Genomic DNA, 8,694 nt, shown 5'->3' with positions numbered 1-8,694 from the left:
CCGCCGCTCTACCCGCTTCGTCTCCAAAATTACATATATATCCTCAAAGATAATGGTCAACAAACGGTCAAATAGACGGAGGACTTAATTGGGTCAAAATTGAAAAGTTAAGGGCTTAATTTGTTGAAATCAATAGTCGAGGACCAATTTGTGAATTTAGCTATAGTCGAGGGACCATTTTGGGTATTTACTCTTTAATATATTCCAAAACAACTTTAAAAACGACACTAACAATAGTGAATTGGATTTGTTTATTTATATTAGTAAATCTATGTATTTATAGAAATGAATTTCTGCATTTGTAGCAAATTTATTTAAAGTAATGATTTTATATACTGGTTGATTTATTTGAAATAAATAAATAAATATCAATATGAGTCATTTATAAATAAAAAAAATTTCAACTTATACTTTCACACAATAAAAGAGTCATTATTTAGTATATATAAATAATTAATTTTTTTTTTAAAAAAAAAAAAGAAAGAAAAGAAGACTAGTCTAACAATATGATTTATGAATTATAAGTTTATAACAGTATGATTTAAACTAGTCTAACCGTATGGTTAATTTTACTTTCAAATCTAATTAACCATTAACTAAAATTTTTAAAAATTCCATTAATCGAATCAAAATATTTCAATTAAAAAATGACTAATTAAAAATTTTAAGTTTCATCGGTTAGTCGTTTTTTTTTTCCACTAAATTGTGTACACCCCTAATCGAGGTCCAGAAATCTTGCTTATGAATTTTAATTATTCTCATAATCTAATTAACTTTTGGGCCTCAATTTCTTGGACTCAATTGGCTTTAGACTTGGAGTCCATTCCGCTTACAGGTTTGGCAAATTACACAGTCCACATAGCTGTGTAGACCACAGTCCAAAACGACGTCGTTTTTACAACTAAAAAATTATGTTAGTAATAACGACGTTTATTCAGCCGTTATGTGTGAATAATGAACCTCCTGGGGTTAGATGATGCATTTATGAGTTAGAATAATGTACTTTATGAGTTATAAAAATGTATGTTGCAGCATTGGAGTTAAAAGGAAGAAGCAATGGAGAGGAAAAATTAGGTCTTATGAAAATTTAAAAAAAAAAAATTGCGACCCACGTATTTAACTTAATGGAGTCATATCTTCTTAAATGAGAGACGATATCATTTTGAACTGTGGCCCGATCTACAAAGCTGTGTGGACTACAGTCCATTGCACAGAATAATGATTGCACAGGTTTAAACCAAGATGAAAATTGATGAGCAATCATCATTTAAACCCAAAAAGATGAATAACATTTCAGTTCCCTTCGGTTACTGTAATTGGCAAAGGCCCAAACCAAACATCAGAGTATAGGGGTTCCGTAATCGGCAAGTCATTAAGCTGTATGAGTTAAGTGTTTCGTGTAGAGAGGAACTTGCCTTTGTTTTGCAGTTGCTTCAAAACTCCCCCAACCTATGCAAGTTGAATATTGCGGCATCAGATGGTGTAATACACGAAATCTATGGACTATATATTTGGCAATCATATATGATTGTTTTCTTTTCAAGTCTTTGTTAATTTCCTCATAGTTGTGTTGTAGCTATGTTTTTGTGATATAATAACGGGGTACAAGATTTTTGGAGGATCTAAACAATTACATTATTAAGTAAGATTTGAAGACATTTAACAAAATCATCTCTCAAAATCTTCTATACAACATAGACTTGTTATTATGGAATATGTTATTACTGTTATAGATACCTCCGAATATGTTAATTGCCTAAAGGAATTGCTATGTTTTTCTCGTACATCTCTAAAAGCACAAATTGTATGCACGGAAGATGACGACTCCGTGCTCGAATTATTTGATTACATATGCTTTTAATCTTGTCTGTATTTAGTATGATGAAGCTCCATAGGTTCAGTTTGGATGTAAAGGATGCACCTTGTATAGACTCCCAAGAATGTTCTTCTTTTTGCTAATGTTAATTGTACAAGATTTTACATATCCAGTTGTTTCTTATTATTTCATTTAGCACTACCCAAGCATGGTTCAAAATCATTTGTCCATTGTAGGATAATAAAGTTTAACAATTTTCAAAACAACTTTACAAATGACACAACAATAGTAAATGTATATACTTCCGATAGTAAATTTATGTATTTAGGGTGTGTTTGATTCATGGATTTACACACTAGGAAGTAGGTATGAGAATCAAAATCATAATTAATGTCTAGTTGATAACTTTATACAAAACCACAATTAGTAACCTTTTGAAACTTTAGAGAAGAACTAGAAAGAAAGAAGATGCATTTGCTAGTACAAAGCCTAGATTTTCACTTAAAAATGGAAGAATAACATGAATGACATTTTTTCCCATCATTTACATGGTGCAAACTGAGCAAATTAATGGCTGGACCATCGTTGGTAACATTTTGAAACTCAAAGCACCACAGTTGGTAACATTTTGAAATTCGGATGAAAAACCACAAATGATCAATTTTAAAATTTAGGACTATAAGTAGCAAAACCAACATACTCGGAGGATCCGGAGATCACAGATAATATAAATAAATAAATATGTAAATATATAAGGTAAAATCTAGATGCAAAAAAATAGAGGAAATTTCAATTTTGGTCATATGACTATAAGGGGTCGTGTTAATTTTTTACTCCCTGACTTTTAAAAGTGTCAATTTAGTACCTTAACTATGCAATTTTGGTCAATTTTGGTTACTCTGGTCAAATTACCGGTCAAATTCCGCCGAAAAATTTTAATTGTTAAAATAATGAGTATTTTGATCATTTCACGTCTCTTTTCTTCTTCCCAGGCGAGTTTATCCCTTCCTCTCACGTTTCCGGCGAATGCAATGAACTAAGATGATGGGGAAAGGATGCTTGATGATATTAAAGATAGGATTTACAGGGAGAAAGAACGTCGAAAACGGTAGAGAAAGGGATGGACTCGCCGGAGAAGAAGAAAAGAGGCGTGAAACGATCAAAATATCCTCATTATTTTAGTTATTAAAATTTTCCGACGAAATTTGGCCGGAGTGATCAAAATTGACAAAAATTGCATAGTTAAAGGTACTAAATTGACACTTTTAAAGTCAAGGAGTAAAATTAACAAGACCCTATAGTCATATGATCAAAATTGAAATTTCTTCCAAAAAAAATATAAGGTAAAATCTCTAAAACTAAAATGAAATCCCTAGACTCTAGTTCAATACTCAGCCTTCGCCCTTCAGCCCTGCGACTCATCTGTCTCTCTGTCTCTCTGTCTCTCTACCGCAATTCTCCACTCTCCACTCAGCTCCACCGGCGGCCGGCCTTAGTTTTCTCCGTCTGGCGTCTGCTACTCTGATTCGTTTCCCTTTGGCTTTCCTAATTCGCAAAGGCCCAGACCAAACATCAGAGGTCAGGGTTTCTCTGCTTTTCCCCAATCTCTGTTTTCTTCCCAACTCTTAGCTTCCGAATGTCCTTTTTATTTACGAAATATGGAATCTTGCAGTTGAACAATAGAATGATTTTAGGTTTCGATTTCGACCGACGCCTCATTGTTCTTTCAAATTAATGGCTCGGCGACTCAAAACCGTACGGGATGCAAGTAGGGATTTAATAAGTGAGCTGCCCTTAGAGGTAAAGAACAGAATTTTGAGGTGTTTGCGCATCTCCAGAGGCCGCCAGAACTGCTCTGCTCTCAAGGCAGTGGAATGATGTTTGGTTGCAGCATGGACGGCTTACGTTTGATTGGGAATTCTTGCAATGTGTCGAAGAGTGCTATGATGAAGGTAGAACTCTCGTGAACGTAATCAATAATATCCTCTTTTTCCGTGATGGGCCGGTTAAGAAATTTACTCTACAGATCTCATGTGATGATCCTAGGCCATAGCAGTCTGATTTTGATAGGTGGTGTCTGTTTTTGTCAAGAAATGGTGTGGAGGAACTTAACATATGTTTAGATACTGATGGGGAGGAATATAAGTTGCCATTTTGTTTAATCTCTTGTAGGACAATTAAGGAACTGAAAGTCCGAGGTCCCTCTATTCATTTGATGCTTGTGGTATATTTTCCAATGTCACTTCATCAGCTTTCTACAATGTTGAATTTAAGTGTAGTGTGAGTGGAATTGCCTCTAGTATTAGTATTCCTAAACTTGAGAAACTGGCTTTCGGATGTTGTCAAGGGATCCATATGTTTGAGATCAGTCCTCCTAAGCTTGAAATGTTGTCTGTTATTGATTCTTTGTATGATGTAGTTGATTCGAGATGGTTAGCACCGCATTTGAAAGCCATTAAGACTCTTTGGTTGTGTGGCTCTTCGTTGTGGGTGAGAATCTAACTCATTTTACTTGATACAAATGTATGGATAGATATAATTCTTTACCTTCTGGCTTGTTAAACTTGTGGTGGCTTTTGTTTCTTTGTTCCCATTTTTCAAGCGTATGGATGTATATGTGTTTCCAATTGCAATAAATCTGAAAGTAATAAAGTTGTATGAATTCAAAAATTTCCCAACCTATGTGAACTGCGGATTATTGCAGATAAGGTAAAGTAAAGTATATATTTGGCAATCATGTATGATTCTTCTTGTTTTGCTTTTTCGAATGTCTCACAGTTGTGCTTGTTTTTCATTTCTTCTTGAGTTATAGTTCCGTGGGAAGGATGACCAAGAAGCTGCTTCAAGGCTTTTGGAGGATCCAGACGGTGGCTTTGTTATTCAGGAGCTGAAGATGCTTAACACAATCAAGATTGAATCATTCAGTGAATTCCCACTCGCAATGCTTTTTATAAAAATGTTGCTCTCAAAATCCCCTGTGCTAAAGAGAGTTGTTATTGTGCAGTCTTGGCATAATATGAATGACTCCGAGGTGAGAAAAATCCAAAGGAAGTTGGAATGCTTCCCTCGTGCATCTCCAAACGCACAAATTGTCTACGCGGGCAATTACTATGCGTCTATGTGTGATGATTGGTTCGATACCCATGGTTTTACGCTTTTAGAAATGTAAGCAAAGATTGTGTTGGAAGTTGACATGTTTTCTAAGTTGAGCATGGGGTATTTGTAATCAGCAAGCATTGTGGGCAATTAAGAATGTTTCTATATTTGCTTTTGTTAATAAATTACTTCAATTATGCTGCTTTATTTTTTTTGTGCGTAAATTTGTTCATCTAACAATGTTAAGGCATTTGATAGTATGAAAACTTCCTGCCATAGATAGGCCAATTACTAGTCATTAAAGAATTTTCATATAAATGAGAGGTTCTCAAGCATAATATCATCAATCGAAAATTTCAGTATACTTGGTATGATCAAAATCAACAAAGTGAAATGATATTTGAAAATATGCAATGATTAATAGATATAGATCAACATATAATAAAGATGCAATCTCTCTGGTGTAAGGCGCAGCAGAATGTTACAAGTTTTCAGCATCATACAATGGACTACTATCCTCCATATTCGAACGTGCCTTATCATCATCAAGAAATTCAAAATTCCAAATAGGCCCATTGTGCTACATGACAATTTTATTGATTACATAAAACCCAGCAAATGGCCACATGTACTTGTACTTGAGTCGTTTAAGGCTATCTCCATCTAGTGGACAATACAACAGTTCTAGCATCTTCTTGGCAAAAATTTCAAAATATTATCAAGAATCTCTACCAGAAGATCACTAATTCTATCTCTCTCCGATATAATCTAGATAACCCTAACATATGCAAATTAAAGAGCAAATAAGTTAAAACTACACAATCCTTAAATGGGTGGACTGTGTAATCGTAGTTAAGTAAAATAGAAATAAGAGCAATAACTTGCCAACTACCATATAGTATGATGTTATCCCGGTTACCATTCTAAATTGGTGGTCATATGTTCAAATCTCGGTAGGATCTTAGATTCTTAATACTACCTTTTAAGAAATCATGAGCATTTAAAAAAAAAAAAAACACAAAAAAAAAAAAAAAACAATAACTCAAAATCTGAATTGAAATTATATTGCTTAAATACTAAATTTCTAAAATATGAATTCAAAACCAACAAATGAATAGCAAGTTAGCATTCAAATTGTGTAAACCCTATCATTCAATCCCAATATGTAAAACTCTAAACTTTTTGCAATATGAAATGACAATATTTATGTTATTTTAGTACTTTTTTTTAGTACTATTGACTCTATTATAAGGTAATATATGTTTTATATTTTCTTTATCTATTGCAATTCAAAGAGAGCCACAATGGTGACAATATTTATGTTATTTTAGTACATTAGAAAACTAAAATAAATAAATAAATAAAGAATGTAAATTTAGTACACAAATAATATACTTTTAGTATATTAAAAATGTATATTGCATTCATGGTTCACACAACTATGTGGACCATGATTCACACAATAATTTGCCATACCGCCCCCCTTGGGCCCTCAAACCCATGACCTCTCATTTAGGAGAATCACTTGATGCCACTAAACCACAAGATCATTGGCATAAAAGAGAGATATCCTATTCTTTCACTCTTCATTTTTGTGATGCAAGTATATCCAACAACAATAGGAAAGGAGGAACTCCATATCATCCCTCCCCATTATTCTCATTTCTCCACCTACAAATCTACACCATATAAAAAAGCTAAAATCTACACCATATAAAAAGCTACAACGATAACCACAGGACATATTAAATACCCTGTAAAAATTTAAAAAGCAAGTTCATAACAATACCGAAGGAAAATCAGATATTGCATCTGTGAGAGTGACAACTGAACTTGTTTATTCAATTACTAAGAACGGGATTAAATAGAGAATAAAGCACAGAAGCAGGAAACTAGTTACAGAAGACCCTGAAGACTAGGCAAAAGATTAACAGCCACTAACTAAGTCTCAACACGCCCCCGCAAGATGGAGGCACCATTGGTGAGACCAATCTTGGTTCTGAACTTAGCAAACAGCTGATTGCCAAGCGGCTTAGTCAAAAGATCCGCAACCTAGTCAGATGACTTGACGTAGCACACTCGCAGCGAGCCAGAAGTAACCTGTTCTCGGACAAAAAAGTAATCAAGAGCTAAATGCTTCATTCGCCAGTGAAAAACCAGGCTCTTACACACGTAGGAAGCACTCAAATTGTCAGTAACCAGAACGGGAGAAGACGGTAACCGAACCCCTAGCTCACACAGCAGACTTTGGACCCACATAACTTCAGCAGCGGAATTAGCAAGAGCCCGAAACTCTGCCTCCGTAGAGGACCGAGACATAGAGCGTTTCTTAGCAGACTTCCAGGACACAACATTTGGACCAAAATAAACAACATAGGCGGTAGTCGAGCGGCCCCCATCACGAGTGCCACCTCAGTCTGAGTCTGAATAGGCCACCAAGGAAAGGGACCGACCCTTGCGAAAATGCAACCCATGATGTAACATACCCTTTAAATAGCGAAGTACTCGTTTCACCGATTGCCAATGGAGCTCAGTGGGCGAAGACATAAATTGAGCCAGCCGGTTGACTGCAAATGAAATCTCCGGTCTGGTAATAGCCAAGTACTGCAACCGGCCAATGGCTTGCCGAAACGTGGTGGCATCGAAGGCCGGTGAAGTAGTGCACAAGTCCACAGAAGCACTCATTGGTGTCGACACTTCTTTCGCCCCCGTCATACCAAAATGGTCCAAAACGTCAATCACATACTGAGACTGTGATAGAAATAGACCTCTGGTGGTAGGAACTACTTTAACACCTTGATGAAGCAGGCCCAAATGTTTAAGCGCAAACCGACGCGCAAGGCGACCCACAAACACACTAATGAACGCATCATTGTTGCCTGTCAGAATAATATCGTCTACGTAGACTAAAAAGTATACAATTACATCATTCGAGCAGTAAATAAAAAAAGAGGAATCAGCTACGGACTTCTTGAACCCTGACACAACAAGAAATTTAGACAGCTCCAGGTACCAAGCCCGCGGGGCTTGTTTCAAACCATAAATCGCCTTCCAGAGCTTGCAAACATAACCAGGCACCTGGTGATCAACAAAACCAGCTGGCTGGTCCATATAAACCTCCTCGAACAGGATGCCATTTAAAAAGGCATTGTTCACATCCAACTGTCGGAGCAACCACCCCTGCGACAAAGAAAAGGTGAGAATAACTCGAATGGTCACTGGTTTGACCACCGGACTAAAAGTCTCGAAGTAGTCACGACCAGGCTGCTGCAAGAATCCTTTAGCCACCAACCAGGCCTTGAACCTGTCCACCGAGCCATCCGGCTTGCGTTTCACCCGGAAGACCCATTTGCAACCAACCACAGCACGACTAGGTCATGGCACTAAGTCCCACGTTCCGTTCTTCACCAACGCATTGAACTTGGCAGTCACGGCATCTTTCCACAGCTCATTCTATAACGCATGAGACACCGTTCGCGGCTCAATTGACGAGTTGATAGGATGAACATTGGCCACATTCACAAATTTTTCGTTGAAGTATTTGGAGTTCGGTCGCCGCTGTCGTCGTGGCCGGGACACCGCAAGAGGCTGAGAGGCCGGGACTTGGGCGCTACTCTCCGACACCGACACAACGTGCATTGGCTCTGCAGCAGAGACACCCGGTTCGGACGCCACTGTTAGAGAAGCTGAGGCCGAAGCTGCTGCCGAGTCTGAGGTCGCCGCTGCAGGCTCCAAGGCGGCGACCGGTGATGCCGAAGCAGCAGCTGCAGGCTCCAAGGTAG

Source organism: Ipomoea nil, unplaced genomic scaffold (assembly GCF_001879475.1).
Source record: "Ipomoea nil cultivar Tokyo-kokei standard unplaced genomic scaffold, Asagao_1.1 scaffold1936, whole genome shotgun sequence".
Taxonomy (NCBI): Eukaryota; Viridiplantae; Streptophyta; class Magnoliopsida; order Solanales; family Convolvulaceae; genus Ipomoea; species Ipomoea nil.
Note: the sequence above shows the minus strand (reverse complement) of the source record.